Genomic DNA, 18,541 nt, shown 5'->3' on the forward strand with positions numbered 1-18,541 from the left:
AGGACATTTCAAAATAGGTCAACCATGAAGCCTCATAGTTGCTAAAACATGAGATATCATCAATGTATTTTTTTCTCCGAAAAAAAGGTTCAATTTTCATTTCTAAGGCATTTCCGTGGATCACTGACAATTGAGAATAGGCATTTGTAAAAATGATTTCCGCTAACATTGTACATTAGGCTACATCAAATGCAATAATGAAAAAGCAACTACTTCCCGGATAGGTGTCAGTTTAGAAAAGAATAGCTGTGACATGGGTCAACGTCTATCAGGCGTTGGTCGAGTGAGACGATCAAAAATCACTGACTGAATATTTCCAGGAGATGTCGCTCTGCGTACTCCTGCCAGGATCAGACGCAGACTGCTCGGCGCTTAGATGTGCTTGTCTGCCAACGAGTTTGGTACAGACCGGAGTGGAGCACGAGAGCTCCTGCCGCTGTTGCAGTGCACACCGCAGCGATCCAGCCTCCCTCCCGTGCAGGTCAGTTGTTTCCTCCACTCGGCGGATGCATTTTCCTCTCTCGGCCAACGTCCAGCGAATGGTCCATTTCTGTGCCCCAAACAGGGCATGCGAGCGCAATCCTACTCTGATTGAATTTCGGACAGCAATAGCAGGGGGAGTCGAGGAAAGCATTGTTCCTCAGGATTGCATTTGGTAAGTGCAATGTCATTCCAGCTGCTTTTATTCTATCTCATCTACTGTAACAGTTGTATATTGTGAATAAAAAGACAGGAGACAGAACTGCGCCAATATGTGTACCTGTCAGACCTTTTGTTTTTTGCTGTTTTTGAAGTAGGCTTATGTCATGTGGATTTTCTAGGTTTAAGACGACTTTATGGCGGGATTGATTGTATTGACTATACAGGTAATTGCTCTGCACCTTAGCTAACTGGAGTAGAAATATTTGATTCCGATTTTCTAAGGTTTTCCTCATAGCAAATACGTATGACTTTCCTGCCTATTGACCTAAATTTAGAATCAGTTACATTTTTAGCGTAACTGTTTTCTTTTGGGCTGGGTTGATTATCGTAAGCATTGTTCTTACGGTATTACTGCTATGAGCTTAGTTTGGTTAAGGTCAGATGAAATTCAGTATATTTGGCTTGTATATAATTAATGACTGAGAAAGAAGGCGCATCTCCATTTCATAACCTCGGTATTTCTGTAATGTGTTTGAATCGATAGCTTTAGCATTCGCTAGATGGAGGCAGGTTCATTTTGTAGGCGCAGTTTATGTGACGTTTGTGCGTTATCGCACGGTTTTTAACAAAGTGCCGCCAGTGCCATTGCATCAGTACCATAGTACCAAGTATTGTCATTACGAGAGTGCGATATTTGTATAAATCGCGCAGGCTGTTTGGTAAACTGATATTTTTCTACGATATTTGAAGCCAAGCCACAATCATTTTATTGTTTGTAGTTACATAAATTCTGGCGCGGTATAAATTCTGCTCTTGGAACGAGTTATTCATGCATAGCTACTGTATATGTCTTGCTGATCACGAAACATCACAATTGCATTTTAAATTTGGACTATTTAGTAACAGTACGGCTTTACAGCCTTGCTGACACGATTAGCATCAGAGTGCGTATGCAACGGGCAAGTTACCATGGAATATTCTTTTGTGTTTTATTAGCTGCTTTATTTGAGATGTTTTGGCATTATTGGATTGCTACGGGGATATCATATATTGTGGCAAGCGAACACCCAGAATATACATATCACACGTCCTCCACCCACAGAATCGATCAAGTTCTGAATTTCTAATAAGCTCCCTCCCCAAAAAAAGTATATTCTTAAAATGTAATACATATATGCACTGCCTGTAGTAAGGCATACGGATTAAAGAAACCTATGGCAAGCAAGCAATGCAATCACACAGTTAAATATGGAATCTTCTTTCCTGTCAAAGCTGTTCCAGTGATCCTCAGATTTTTTATTACTGCACTATATCTTGTCTGCAGTGTATTTCAGTTCCATGGGAGTGAAACAATTTGTTGTTGTTTTCAGAATCTAGATATTTCATATTTGTTCTAGTTTGAACTAAAAATCTGTGCAAGAAAATATTTTCTTGGCATACATTTTTGGCATATTGCACAATTGTACAGGACTGTTTGTGTACAGCATTGAACTGCTTTGCTCCATATGAATCATGCATGTTGCCAACATGTTTTGTTTGTTTGGGATTTTGTAAAAGACAATGTTTGGTGGCCGCATTTCTATTATACTGTACTGTACATTTTTTGTATTTACTTGAGGTATTATTTTTGTGACATATTACATTTTGGTGTTGTAAAACTGAATTGGTTGGTCTCATGGTAACTCACATCTCATGTAGCCTACAACAAAGGTTGTATAGAACTTTTTTTTGACAGTGCAGCAGGGCTCATGTTCCATTCCCTCTGATTTGCTATACGTTCCCCAGGCAGGTATGAATGGGCATGAAAGTAGGCCCCTTCTATAAAATAATTGTTGAGTAGTTGATGGTTTTAACAATTAATAGTGACCGCCCCCCATCCAAAATGTAAATAGAGATGACATCCTAGTTGTATATTTGCCTTGCCATTGATTTTCTATATTTTAGATATTCTACCCTAAACACATAAGCGTACTCTACTAACCTAAAAACATTCAAGCATTCGATAATGGTTATAATGACGATTAAGCTATTTTGAAGGAGCTATATTAGCCTAGCTTACTGTAGCTTTTCATGTGAGCTAGATATAGAATGGAAGGCTACGACCATAGTTGCTTCCGAAACGAGTCCATAGGTAATGTATTCCTATTAAGCTACAGCTTAAATCAAACCACATTTGGCCTAGTGGTGTAGGACAGACAAGTTATTCAAAGAGATTGCTCTATCTAACAATAACATTCTAGCCAGACAACTAATTTCTAAAGCCAGAGCAATTTAGTTAACCTTTTGGGAAAATCCGTCTTTTGTTTAACTAACTGGTACACAATCCTTGCATATTAGCGATACATTCTTGAAGCAATGTGTTTGGAAAGTTTCTAGGCTTGGCACTCTTTTCTGTGTGGGGAGGGGAGGATGCTAAACTACAGCACTAAAGGTGAATTCCCCATTAGAAGAGCAGTTGGGCACACCCTCGTATTGCTACACTACTCCTCCCTTCCATAGAGCATGCCCTCACACTTTATTATTTTATGGTTCTATTCTACCAATGAGATTGCTAGTCTTAGTATTAGCCATTTTCATTTTAGAGCAGAATGTTTAGCTACTTCATTAGCAAATCAGCAAACTTGACAGGCTGGCGAATGGAGAAACCAGATGTAAGTGAGACAGACAGAGTTCAGTTGCTGGCAAACAATCACAGTGGAGACTGGCAATGGTGTGGTTGTGGTCACAGGTGAAGGGTTCGTACACAGAATAGCAATCAGTTTTAGGTACAGAATCGACGTTCAGAAATCAGAAGTCTGCTTATCCAGAAACAGGTTGATGCACAGAGTAGACAGTCAGGTAAATGAATGAATGAAAGAATGCACAAAACACATAACAATCTAGCAAAGTAAAGGTGTGGACATACAAGTATATATACACAAGTGACTAAACTGAAATGGCAATCAGGTGTGAGAACGGAGATGAGGGAATTACACACAGGTGAAATTAATGAATGGAGTGATGGGTACGGAGTGGGAGTTCAGACAAAACATGACATGAAACCGACAGCGCAAAACAGAACACAATGGTAATGAAACACCGGTGAGACGAATGAATGAGGTGAGAACTACGGAACAGACAATAACGTAGAAGTGCATGACATGAAACAGAAAACGCTAAATAGGGAGAGACACGGGCTGTGACAAAACTAGCAAGTAAATTCAGCTGTTAACTTAGTTCTTCTGCCAGGGGAAGTGCGAAGGTCCCTCAGTCTCAACTATATCTGCTTCTTGAGATTTACCCAGCAACATGGCTCATAGCTCATCCCTAATACGAAACAGTATATGAACTCTTGGTGTTCATGTGTGGATAAAAAGCTGTCCCTCCCTGCATACATAAGCGTTCCATCTAGACAAGTATTCATAATGTGGAATTATGACCTAATGGTTGCCTTTAACACGTTTATCTTACCAAATACTTTTCCATGCTTGGTAGGTGGTCTATTTTAAAAATATAGCAGGCAAACAAGCTAAAGATGACAAAATATGGCTTAATTGTTAGTTGAATACGTGATTAGTATTAAAGATGAAGTTTATCAAGTGCAGATCAATGGGGCTCAAAATATCTGAGAAGTAACTAATGATGTTATCCAGACTGAATGCTGGATGCTTCATTTGCTTATGGCCTTCATTTCCGGATTTGTGGGTAAATTATTATCATCATTAATATAAAATTATTTTGGGCTGTAGATGAAATAGCAGGCTTAGTATCAGAACACCATCTATATTGTTATACTCTGCTACAAGCAAAACAAAGTAAAATACAATTTTGGTCAAAAATGGTAAAGAAAACAGACATTATTTTTTGTAATGTCCTGCATTATGGTTAATCTTTGTTTTCAGCAAATCTGTTTGGCAATTCTCTATTCCAGTTTGTACTCGATTCTAGCCTCTTAAAGAAACATCCACATTCCAAGGACATTGCAAATGATTTAACTTCAGAGCTGCACATGGATGTGCATGTGTGCGTGCATGTGTCTATGTAGCCTTCTGCTGACAGTTTCTTATTAAATGTCTTAATGTTTGCAGTTCTTGTGTGACTCACCTAAATCTTCCAAATCCCCAGTGCTGAAAGCTTCCCAGCAATAGATTGACAGACCATAGCCACTGTAAATCCTCACCAGTCCAGCGCTTTAACTCTTTTGCTCATAGTCAGCTGCTTTCATTCAGAAGTAGGGATGATTTTAGATTTCATCACATTAGAATATTTGTTGTGACTCCTGCTTGATAATTTAGAAATCACTTACTGATGTTATCGGACAACTTGAATTATAAACCCAGGGTATTTTAACATTTTTGACGGACCCAGCAGGGCTGGCCAAGAATCTGCTTTTCCCCGTACTGCCTGACTAACCTTGCTAAACACGCATGTGCAAGAAGGCTTACGCAGTATGTATGATGTAGGTTCTGCCCCTGCACAGAAAGCTGTAACAAGCTCTGAGTTGGCTTACTCTTCAAGTCCATGCATAGTAGCAAGCAATCCATACAGCCTTGGAGATTGCAGTAAAAAATATCAGCGTCTCAGTTAAAATTAAATAGTGGTCTTTTCATTTTAATACTGCAAGTAGGCTACTATATGGTGTAGTTTTTCCAGTAACCTAGGCTACATGTAGCTCGGTTAACAGATAACGTGGGAATAATTTCTAGTTATTATTTTAGTTTGCTATTACAAACCTTATCTAGCTAGCTTGTTTATGAAGTTTTATGTAAGTCATTATTTCATATAACATTAGCTGATCATAATCTTCTGTTGTTCGCTAGTTTGGATTTCATATTACCAGGGTATAGCTTTTTGAGTTAAATGGGTTAGCATAGTAGGCTACCACCTAGAGTAGGCAGTAGGCAATTACCTCGCTAGAACTGCTGCTGAAATGGTTATGACAGCTTGGCTGTGCATTAAAAAAGTGGAGTCAGGGTAAAACCTATGTCCAATAAATATCTGGGTCCTATGATGTGAAAATATGAATGCTTACTATTTGTCATTACATTCCTAATTAAAGATAATTTCTTAATGAAAAACGTGATCACTGAACTAGTTTGGCTCGTTTGATCAATGAATGTTCTCCCACCACTGATACAGCATACAAAAAGTGAAGTTTTGTACAGTTGGGACATCTGCTAAAGAAGAGTGTTTCACACACCACCTGTTCAACACAGGTTGCCATCTCTATCGCCAGTGGCAAGGAACTGGCTTGCATCTATATTGTTTCCTTTCAGTTCTCAATATGGGCACTTGAGAAAGGCTATTCATGCTTGTACAACTGAATAAGTGCAACTGTGACTGGAGAGGCTTCAGCATGCCATTACATTTGCTACTCACAGTGATGTAATTTTGTTTATAAATTATGATTTTGCGAGAGCAGAGCAATTACATAAACACAATCTGAGATGCTGGATTAATCCCTAAAACATAACTCTCTGTTAGCTACAGATTCACCACACTCCTTTAGTAATACAGGATTGAAAATGAAGCATGCAACACATTTGATACCCCCCAGGACAATAGAATGACAAAGTCATGAGACTCTGGTAGGGCTGATAGCACCACCACTGGGTAGGGAGGTGCTACTGGATGTGTGACAGAATAGTGGGGGAAAAAACATGCAGTGCAGCAACAGTATAGAAGCTTCTAAGCACTGCACAAAGTACTATATATCCAGTCACACAGGTGGCTGTCCTTCTGAAAAGTAGAAAAAATAACCAAATAATTCCCCAAAGTAACAGCAACTGCATTACTTATATTATACTACATTCAACCCCAGCCCCTACATGGAATAACCCATTCAGACAGGTTGGCAAAATATGTAGAATAATGTAAATGCTGACACACTTTATTAGCTATACCTCTTTAGTACCGGGTAGGACCCCTTTTGCTTCCAGAACAGGCTGAATCCTTCGCGTCATGAATTCAAGGAGGGGCTGGACACATTTCTTATGGATTTTGGCGCATGCTGCATCATGCTTGTCCATCCATTTTAAACAGCTGTTATTTGAGCATTTGGTTTTTTCTGCTGGCTTAAAGGAGTTGGCTATTCTCCTCTGACCTCTCTCATTAACAAGGTGTTTTTTCCCCACAGAATGTCTGTGCACTGCATGTATTTTTATTTATCTTGCTATTCTCTGAGGGGTGTACTTGTATGTCAAGATGGTTCATGACACAGAATCAGGATAAAATTTGAGCTTATGGGCTTTCCTGACTTTGACACATTTGTTGGTGAGTTCCCTGAGAAACTCTAGAAATCTCTGGATTTACACAGCCTACAAAATAAGTCTCTGTTACATTCCTTTTTGATGAGCAGAGAGTTTTAGGGAGCCTGGCCTCATGGAATAAACGTACGTATGGCTGAGCAGTTTTTTGCAGAAACACAATTACATTCTCAGTGGTACACTTTTCTGCAGTTTTATAATGAAATGTCCACTAGGGGTGGTAAAGAAACTCAGACTTACATGTTTCGTTTTAGCTAGACTAGCGACATGTGGTGGTTGTATGAATTTAACATCAGAACGATTAAGATTGTTCTGATGTTAATCTTGAGATTAAGATTGCTGTTCCCCAAACCCATCTGCCCCTCCCCCTTGTTTTGATTGAATAATTTTGCTATATAGTTTGTCGTATTTATGCCAAGCAGTTTGATGCATTATTGTTTGAATGTGATTTTTGAACCCATATCCCAAACGGGTGAAGCTGTCACGCTAACCACAACACTAAATCTGCTGAAGGTTTTAGCAAGCTTCTCGAGCAAACTTTGCTGTACTCTCGTCAGGACCTAGGTTGCTAAAGTCTAAGCTTCCCTTTAGCATTCCCAGTGGACATATGATTTCAAAATTACATGAGCTGCCTTCATAACATGCATGTAAACAAGCAATATATCAGTTCCTCTTTCATTGGAATTATCTGACAATAAGAGTACTGTGGTCGGAGGGGGCTGGGGGCTGCCAGGGAGGGGGTGGGTCACTGCACTGTAACGTAAGGGGCAAACGACTGTAACTGTTTTAGTTAATTACTAACTGAATGATTAAATAATTGTCCACAAAAAATAGCAGCCAATCCCCCCCTCACCCTATGTACTTGCAGTTTATGATGTAAATAGTTGTCAGCCTGTATAGCCAGTATAACATCATTAATACTGAGGTCTTATATTATATCTGGCATGGCATGACAGACTTTTGTTCAGGACTGACTGCTGGCGGACACAGCCCTGGGGAGGGTTAGTAACAGATCCAAAGTCATGTCTATGAATGAACTTGAATGAATGAATCTGTAGGATTGTGTGTTGCTGCTCTGGCCCAGAGGGACTTGCACTGCTTCATGAAAAGACATTCTGTATCACACAGGTGCACAAAATTGCAATTGGATGGGGACTTCTCACACTGGAACAGATTGGATGAGGTCACAGATGATGCCATATTACTCATAGAAGCTCAAGGAGTCTATAGACGGTTGGTCCCCCTTTAGACCCTCAGAAATATAATTTCATGATTTTAATAAAAAATTGAAAAAATGTCATTTTTCTTCTATAATAATAATTAAATATGTGAACATTCTCTTGTAGTATTTGGATGTAAGAAGGTATCTGAACATGCATTTTTATGTGAACTACAAGCAATTTCTCATTTAAATAGCTTGGAATATTTAGCCACTTGACATATTGTGTTGAAACATGATTTCCTTAAATTAATTGCTCCCCGGGCTGTTGCAGTATTTGGCGCTGTTTTGTCCAGGACCGGGCTCAGTTACTGAAACTCTGGCAGGTGATGCACTAAATGTAGAAATGGGTCTTCTGAGAGTTCAGTGTTAAAGGAGGCTGCTGCTTCTTCTACTCTGCCTCTCTTCCCTGTTTGGCATCATTCAGTCATCTGACTGGCAGCCATCTTTACTGTCTCTGACAGCAGGCACCTGCTGGGTGAGCAGTCGAGGGACGGTAATGTGCATGTGTGCGTGTCTGTGTGGGTGCGCGTGTTTGTGTGTGTGTGAATGTGAATGTGTGACTGTGCATGAGGCTGTGCATGTGGGTGTGGGCGTGTGTGTGTGTGTGTGTGTGTGTAGGAAGGGCAGGGGCATACCCAAGACAAAAACAAAAACCCAGGCTTTGGCAGCCCTGGCCACATTCAGAATAATGTTCATAGATTTAGCAAACCCAGGGAGAAACACTCATCGCTGTGTGTGAGGTGCTGTAGTGTCCATTATGCAATGCAGGATGCAGAATTACTGTTGTGAATTCTAATGTTAGTCCTGCTGATGTATCGAATGGTTTTGCAAAGTTTTGTATTCTCTTTCACTGGCCCTCGCCATTATCACCCTTTCATCTGAAAGAGAACATGCTCCCAAGCGCTCAGTGTGCCATCATGTCTTGGTTGACAAACAGAGCTTAGATCAGAGTACATCTTCTTAGATTGTGCCTTACAAAATGTTATACAGTCTATTTCATATACTTCTAAAAGGCACAATAAATGTACTCCTCTGGTTTTATACATCTTGCTAGCTGCAAGTAAATATACCCAAGTGCTGGCTCTCATCCTTGAAACTCACCTGTTGAATTCTGGCATTTTAGTATTAGCTAATTAAAACATGTTTTGTGTCTTATTATACACAAGGCATTTTTCTTTTACATTTTACAGAAGGCATCAAAAGAGAGCCAGTTAATTTTCCCCCGTTAAAATCCATTGGGATGCTGCCTCCTCTGCATGACAACTGATTCAATTTGCGATGCGTGCAGAACTACGTGTGAAATTTGCAGGTGACCATTTGCCAATGAGAGATTAGCAGATGGGTTTGATGGCTCTCAGGCATCTGTGTGTGGATGGTGGGTAATGGAGACTGGGTCGCCAAGCACGCAGATTGTGGGAAAAATCACAACATGGTGTGCAGTGCTGTAATTATCATTAATTATTTAAATGGTACGGTTTACCAAATGGACTGTATTAGCATTTCCAATAAGGACTTAATAACTATGTCTCCAGTCGATGTCGTACCTGTCACCAATTTTGCCATGCAGATTAATAATTGGTTTGGCTATCAAGGTCTCAAAAGGCAAATTGAGCGTCAAAGGAAACCTGCATTTTAAGAGCCAATGATCATAATTGAATGAATAATTCATTTTGCGGTTTCATGTGCGGTTTTTGGCTTGAACCAGTCTGTATTAACCTTGTGTGCAATGTTGCACTACTTCTCTCTTATGCATTTTAAACTTTCACTTTTGCACTTTTTTAGATTTAATATTTCTTAATACCAAGGTCATTGGTACTGGGAACCCCTGGATGTAATCAAAATGGATCCTGTGCTTAGAGTTCACCAAAATGAATAAAAAAACATCTTAACAATATGAGTAAGAGCTGTAAGTGAATGTTTACCATTAAAAGTAATTCCAGTTCAGTGAAAAATTACACCTTAAGTGTACACATTGCAGTAGGCATCTTGTTTGTCCATTCAGTTAAAAAATGTATTTGTGTGTTGCATGGTCCTCCCTGGATTATGGGACTGTAAAGAAACATGTCCCATAATCACCATACAGGGGAATATATTAAGAACAGCACTCACCCGCCAATGGGTCACTCCATTTGCAAAGGCTAACATGCTTCAAACTCACAGCACAGTAGCTGCCATTGAAATGCTAAGATGCTAAGACCTGGATAAAATGGCAACCAATTACTGCCAACTCAGTGACAGGTGACAGCATATGTTGCTGTAAATAGATAAATAGATAAATAAATAAAGGTGTGTTAATGATCTTAGACTGTTAAAATTTTTTACAAGGTCTGGTTTTGCCATGGAAACTGCCAATTAAATGTTTCTGTCACTAATGTTTTCTCAGCAGAAAGCCACCAGCCATGACAAGAAAAAGTCTGAAACTGAACAGAACTACATAGTCCTGCTGGATGATATCAGACATCTTACTCTAGTTTATATACAGCTCTTTGTTTTAATATATGAGTAATATCAATCAGCTGCTGAGGCTTAGAGACTGATACTTATTAATTGCAGTCTGTGTGGTCTGGGGTGCGGCAATGGACTTTGGTCTTTATGTTCCCCATCTGTATGAGTGTGAAGACTTGGCTTTCCCCTCCTCTTTCCTGGGTGAAGGCTCTCTCTCTCTCTTGTGCTTTCAGTATCTAGTCTTCATTCTAGGCTTTTGGTTGCCTTGGGCATCTGCTATTGCCGTTTGTCAACTTTAGTTGGTTTACCAACTAACCAATCCAGCCCTGGTTTTCTTTTCTCCTGGGTAATTAGTGTTACTGATTGGCCTGACTGTCTCCACACATGACTGCCAGGTAAAGGGAGGGTGGAAAACCAGGTAGTAGTGATCCAAATGTGATGCTGCTTTAGATAAGTAAGGATATCACGCCAATGACTGAAATACCAAATTTTGGTGGAAATGTAATGCATTTTAATATTGTTGAATTAGCATGGAAATAATTATTTTGTCATCATCTGTACAAGTCTTCCTTGGCTTAACAGTGCCTTTGTGATTAGCGATTGGTGATATGCTGTAATTCTGACCAATGCTGCTGAATCTGAGATGGGCAGGTAACTAGTTGTAGTATATTAAGTACATATAACAGTGCCAGCAAAAATTACCTGTAACACAACAAGGTAAAATTGAAATTTGAGCTCAGATTTAGTGCTCAGGTTGTCTCAAGTGCTCAGACTCTTACTCATATTTCTCTATGCAGGATATTGAAATTACGGGAAACCTGGAGTTGGTAGGTAGCAGAATATAGTGAAGTTTTGGGAAAGTGGGTGTAGTCTGCAGAAGTGTTTTATTGGGGGTTACATGTAGCTCTTACTGCTGGGGGCCAATGAGGGTAAAGGCGATTTCAGATTTGAGGTCAAGAGCTGCCAGCTGATGGCTTTCCCCAGTGGAGAGTCTGTGCAGGGGAGTATGGTGCGAGGATAGATGAAAGCCATGAAGAGTACTGCCCTCCCCTGCCAAGTAGGCTTGCTCCTGGGTATTGGACTTGATGTGAGCTGCGGTTGGAGGCCAGGAAAGAGAGTCAAGGATGGATAAGACAAGACATTTTGTGAGGTGGAACACCAGCTGAGCAGTGGTATTCTAAATGTGTAGTAGAACAGGTTGAGAAACTAGAAGTTTAGGTAATCTCATGTTACTGAAGAGTTCTATGTTAAGGAGACAGCAATAACAGTAATAATAACAATAATAATAATAATTATTATTATTATTATAATATGCACAGCATAGTTTATTATTATTATTATGTTTTTTTCAGTTTTTACTATTACTATTATTACTATTATTCAATTATTATTCATTCATTATCCTAACCCGCTTATCCTGATCAGGGTCGCAGGGGGGCTGGAGCCTATCCCAGCATACACTGGGCGAAAGGCAGGAATACACACACAAAGGCAGGAAGGCACACACACCATTCACTCACACACTCATACCCACGGGCAATTTAGACTCTCCAATCAGCCTGACCTGCATGTATTTGGACTGTGGGAGGAAACCCACACAAACACAGGGAGAACATGCAAACTCCACACAGAGAGGCCCCGGCCGACGGGGATTCAAACCCAGGACCTCCTTGCTGTGAGGCGGCAGTGCTACCCACTGCACCATCCGTGTCGCCTTTCAATTGATATTACTATTATTATTATTATTATTATTCTTTATTCTTATTTTCATTAGAATAATATTGGAGTTTGCTTAATGAATGGGATTAACCTGTATAAATAAAGGTAAAATAAAATTATCTTTTTATCTTTGAGTGAGGTCCTGACTTCCAAGAGAGCTGTTTTAGCCAGGACCTCTGTTGACTTTCATTTAAACCCACAATATGGAAATGCATGATCTGATTGCATTGTAATCTCATTTTTATGAGATTTGAACTTCCCCTCTAAATAGCAAGTGATGTTCTGTATATACAGTATATCCTCAGTAGATTTTATCTTTTCCATAAATTATATTATATCCATAAATTCTAAGTATATCCTTTTGCCATGAATTACCTTTTTGTTTGCTCAATACCACAGAACACTAAACAGTGTTTTAACCTTATTGCCTTATTCATCACATAGTGTCATAATTTTAGATCTTCTTCCAAGCAGTAGCATGTGAATCCCAAACAGTGTGAAGCCTTGTGTCAAAACTGTATGCCAACTGCTACTCTGAATGGCAGCTCAATTTTGTGCAGTGGAAATGTGGTAGCTTCAGTAGTCTTATAACGTAATGTGTGGATCCTGAGAAAGGAAACTATTTCCAATAGTTGAGTTGCAATATGGCGGCACGGATGGTGCAGTGGGTAGCACTGCTGCCTCACAGCAAGGAGGTCCTGGGTTTGAATCCCCGTCGGCCGGGGCCTCTCTGTGTGGTGTTTGCCTGTTCACCCTGTGTTCATGTGGGTTTCCTCCGGGTACTCCGGTTTCCTCCCACAGTCGAAAGACATGCAGGTTAGGCTGATTGGAGAGTCTAAATTGCCCGTAGGTATGAGTGTGTGAGTGAATGGTGTGTGTGCCCTGCGATGAACTGGCGACCTGTCCAGGGTGTATTCCTGCCTTTCGCCCAGTGTATGCTGGGATAGGCTCCAGCGACCCTGTTCAGGATAAGCGGGTTAGGATAACGAATGAATGAATGAGTGTTGCAATATCACAAATATCACATTTTTCCAAATCAGTGAAAAATAATGTGCATGTTTTAGGACATTTCACACAGTTATCACATGCACATTTTTTGTTCTTCTCTTTGCAAGCACAGTAAGCGAAGGCATGTGTGTGCATAATATCATTACGCGTGTTGTGTTCCCTGTCTGTGGCACTTTCAGAATGGAAGACGCAACAGTACTGTACAAACAGTTTGGTGGATAAATTGATTGGATTGGTGGTGGGTGATGACTGCCATTCGGTGTGTTCAGGCAGAATAGAGGCCCTCCCACTGATTTCACTCAGCTGTGCTTCCTCGCTCGCAGCGGAATAAGACGCCCACGACAAGGCATAATTCCTGGCCGGGCTGTGAAAGCGTAGCCATGGCTGCTGTCTGGAGGTGGTCTGCTCCTCTGGGAGATTTCTGCTCATCCTGAGTGAATCCCCAGCTGTGAGTCCCTGCTACAGGCTCTTCCTTTGAGCCTTGCCATCGAGCCAACGGGGGGCAGAGTTATCACTCCATACATTTCTGCAAATTCCATGTTTAATTAATTTTTTATTCATTTCTTTCTCCATTGATCTGTGGGCTACATGGGTAGGCAGTAGGCATGGAAAGAAAGGAGACAAAGCCATATAACTTCTAATATCTGATTTTGATATCCAGTCATTATTCATATTACAGGCCGAAGGGACAGTGATTTTGAAGAAGACATGGCACGCTCATCCTCTTACGGTTGGTCCAGCTAAGAAATTCCCTGTTGTCCTGGTGAAACAGGAGAAAGTGGAGTTGGAGCTTCATTCATGTTGCCTTGTGCTCAGGGTCTCTTTGGCTGTGGCTCGTTTCCCTTCTTACTGATTCCACCTCTGGTTTACTGAGTAAACAAGTGGTCATGCAGGACTGAATAATGGTTTCCATGGCACACGTTCCGCAAAGCACAGCTGACTTTAGCTCTGGGTGAGTTGGAAGCAGGTTTGTCCATTTCTGACAGGGTGGGGCATGGGGGTCAGTGGTTCCTGTGAGTCCAGCTCCCAAGCGAGCCCCTTACACAGTGAACATGCGCATCTGAAGAGTTGCGTTGTCCACAAGGTGAATGAACTGTTAGCAAGTGTGGAATGACTTTCGAATCATGCAGACCACCCAGTCAGAAACGGCAAACCTTAGCGATTCCCAAGCAGCTGTGGGGGAATTGCAATTTTCTCATTCCTGAACAGGGATGACTTAGTGAGGGGTGGGTGGGGATAAGAGGCGGGCCATGTTGGTGAGTGGTGAATTTCGGGCCTTCCTGTGGGTGGGAGGAGAGACCAATCGGTTTGCTGAAAAAGTACTATGGAGTGGTTGATGAGCAAAGAGAGTATCTCGTATCAAATAAATGTAAACATTTAAACAATTCCCTAAAATTGTAGCATCTTGCATATACGGTAATATAGTTAGCCAATAAGTTGGTTACATATAAATAGTCTAATGAAAGTCTGAGCATTAAGTTTTATTGAGAAAACATTGCTTATCCAACCAAACATTTTATTTGGTTTTACTGAGGTGCTATTTTCATAGAGTAACCAGCTATCTGTTTAAATACAGGTACATGGTCTTGCATGCATACCTTTATTTTTTAATTGGAATAGCTTGTTTGTCTGTTTATCCTAGAGGTCTTCTGTACCATTGAGCAATAAGGTGTTTTGAACCAGCCGCAAGACTGTCTACTGTATATGACAAAAAGTTCATGAGCAGCAAGGTTATTTGATCACCGCAAGCTGCATATAATTGCTCTTTATCATCTATGTCACGCTCAGACGTCCTTTGAGGAAGTTATTCCCTTCTTTAATTTTAATTGCTTCAGACATTGGACACAGCGCACTGCAACTGTGACATCTGGGCTGTTTGATTCACGTGTGAACCAAACCCCACAATACCCGCCTTGTTTGAGTCTGGTACATGCCACTAACTGGAGTCAATTGCTTCTTTCTACTGCAGATTTCAAAGTTTTGTGTTTTTATAGATGGATTAAGATGTCGGAAGACAAAAAAGGCTTTGGCCTTTGCACTTTTAATAAATTCTTCATTAAGATTGAGCGGAAGAGAATATTCTAGATTTTTCCTTTTTTGCATTTTGTTCAATAACTGTACAATATAGGCTAATGCTCTTCCATTTCTAAGTATCGGAGATAAAGTGCTATTGTTTCCAGTGTTGCCCCGCAATGTGGTTATTACAGCATGAGAATTGCGGGACGTTATCTCGGCAAAGGCACCAAAGCTGTCCACAGAAAGAGAATTTGGGTCTGTTCTTGTCTCTTTTGTCTAAACAAGTGTGTTCACGCTGCGATAAGGCGGAGAGTAGGACCCTCCAGACGAGGCACTCTCCTTCAGTACAACGCCTCCTTTCAGCCCAGAGATCAGGCTGACCTTGTAGATAATATGGGACCTCATCCCTGTTTGTCACAGTTCACCACAAATAGATTTTATTCCTTTGAGACTCCGTTGAATATTTGAGCAGTAATCGTCTGCAGAAAAAAAATATTTTGGTATGTGATGTGCAGTGTGGTTCATTGTGTTTCCAAATACAGTTTTGCCTTTGACACAATGAAGCATATGAAGATATAACAATGTTTCTGTTTCCATTACTGGATATAGAATGGCTCCTCACACAGACTGAGAAGTGGCAGCAATAACAGGACAATCACTGGAATTAAGTACTTGCATGACACCTGAAACCTCCCTCGTCACTGCAGTGAGAAAAACAATGCTTACCATTTAAACATACCAACCGCACCATAAAAATAGATATTACTTTGGTAAAGAGGGAACAACCCTTTTTTGGCGATTCACTATTAACACTCCATGTCTTGAATCAATTGTAATAACAGGGTGGTGATAGATTTTGGCTGAATAGACTGACTGGAATCACTCTATATTTATCAACACTGACTGTCTGTGACAAGAGAGCACCCTAGAGAGTGCACCTATGAATATAGTTAATGTATTTTTGTTTGGGTGTTAAGGTCATATTTCTGAATTGGGCAATTGAAAATACACTGAAAAGTAACCGTAGTATTAATTTGCAAGCCACAATTGAGGACAAACATTGCTTGTATCTAAGCCACAGTCTTTACAAATGTCATTGAGTGGTGAGCAAACACAAAGGATATTTGAGTTGTGAAAAATAATTGCAATTCATTTCTTTCCCATTTTGGTCAGTATTATTTTGGCTTTGGTGTCACAGGATGTGGAAAAACAGTGTAGATAGTACATCCTTTGATATGTTGAAGCAGGACCCTTGAGTTGTTGAATTGTTTCCTGACTGCATGTTTGGCTTGTCAACAAATTGTTTTCTGATGCAATACACACACTGCAGATAAATAAACTTTAGGAGATGATAGAGTGCCACTACATGAACAATATTGGTTACTGTTCAGAGATTACCATCTTTCCCCATGGGTTGCAAACTACACCAAATGGATGGTCGACTATGGACACTGTTAAGATGCTAATTTCTTCTCAGAAAAAATAACCTGTTCGAAGTACAATTGTAGGCCTATGCATTCTGAATTAGTGCCCAGCCAGATTTATCTGAATTGATATACAATTAAATGTACTTGCTTGCTAATTTACCTGCATTGTGTTCAAGTCACTGAAATATCTTGTTTTTGAATATTTTTATGGCTGTATATGAACTGAGCTGTAATTGTAATTCAGTGATGACAATTGTATTTTTTCAGTACCTTCGTTCAGTACCTTCAGGAGAACTGAACACTTCATAAAATAATATAGTCTGTAAAAGTTAATTTATTGCACATTTTTCACAATTGCCTGTTATTATGCCACAATTTTCACGCATTAAAATAACCGGGTGTATGTGGACGTAACACAACAACCAACACAATCTCAAAGAAGACCCAGTTGAGCACGAAGTGATGTATAAAAAGACAAGCAGGCATTTCCCCTTCAGCAAAGCAGGGAGTTCTATATATCCTAAAGATGTTATATGCTCATACACAAGCTCAATGCAGATTGCAGGGTCTCACGGGCAGCCAGTGGGAAGAGTGGTACCCACTCCAGAGTTGAAAAAGGTCCCATGTTCAAAAGGCCGTCCTCTAATCTCCTCGTAGATGTTCCAGAATAGCAACTGGGGTAATCACTACCCTTACAACCTGCGCTGCTATCCAAAATAATTTCCTATAATTAACTAACACGTGGGCTGCAGCTAGCAATATAAGCATAAGAAAAAAGTAGTACGCAGAGAGTTGAGTGTCATGGGGAACACACAGTGGACTAATGGAAATAGACGCACATTAGCCCTGCATATTTTTCATACGCTGCTTGCCAATGGTCCTCGTCATGGTTCTCCTCAGCCACAGACATCCCTCAGATGGATGGCTATACAACGTCCAACGCTGTGGTCTCCTGAAGAGGGCTGTCAGGCAACCGTGTGCGTCTCCTCTCCCGCACAACTTCTGACCAGGAGGATCTCTGCCACGGGCCTGTGGCTTCACTGTCTCCACCTGTAGGAGAGACAGACACAAACACAACAGCACAGAACGCAAAACAAAGCACACTCTCTCCTGCCAACACCAATGCAGACCCATACATTGCAGTCAGGTGAGGTGCCAGTGCTAGAAAGAAAAAAACAAAAAACAATGGATCACTGTCTATCTTGTGTAAAGAATCTGCCTTTGTCTTTGACAAACTGAAAGTGCCAGAGATTTAATATGACACCACTGGGCAAAAACCAGATGTACCCCACATTTTGAGATTAAGTAATACTAAATCTCAGAAGGTTTAAAGGGAAGCAAACAGAAAGGAATCATAAAGAAAAAAGAAAGACCCACAAAGGTATGATAAAGGCAAGTAGTGCTTTTCAAACATACTTTTAAGTACTGAAATAAAGCAAATCTAAGAAAGCATGGCATCATCATGACTACTGTATATTCTAAAGCAGTGGTTCCCAAACCGTTCTAACCACAATTGGAATCTCAAAACTTTAACGAACTGCTAAGGACTGAGTTTGGAAACCACTGATCCACCAGATGAAACTCATCCACTGTGTAGCAAGACATTGATGACACTGGGCACTATGAAGACTAAAAACGAGCTCATCAGTGAAATGTAATTCATTTAGAGATTCACAGTTTTCTCAGTTTGCTAATTAGTGCTGCTTTGGAGTATCGCCTGTTACAGCCAACACATCATAATAAGCAATGGCTGAGTGTAGTGCATCAAATGAGCACCTTTCATGTGCTGAGTGTGGGTTTGGAGTGCTTGTCAAAGC

At 40.4% G+C, this 18,541-nt stretch overlaps 1 protein-coding gene across 3 annotated transcripts in view; it reads left to right on the forward strand.

Annotated features, from left to right (window-relative positions):
• The first annotated feature begins 419 nt into the window (after positions 1-419).
• Positions 420-18,541, forward strand: part of LOC133127078 (catenin delta-2-like) — a 256,199-nt gene continuing 238,077 nt past the window's right edge. For 2 of the 3 annotated variants that reach the window (XM_061239702.1, XM_061239704.1), the window contains exon 1: positions 420-655. The gene's annotated coding sequence lies outside the window, so the exon portion shown is untranslated. The remainder of the gene's footprint in view (positions 656-18,541) is intronic. The other variant, XM_061239703.1, reaches the window with a different exon arrangement.

This window comes from Conger conger, chromosome 4, assembly GCF_963514075.1.
Source record: "Conger conger chromosome 4, fConCon1.1, whole genome shotgun sequence".
Classification (NCBI taxonomy): Eukaryota; Metazoa; Chordata; class Actinopteri; order Anguilliformes; family Congridae; genus Conger; species Conger conger.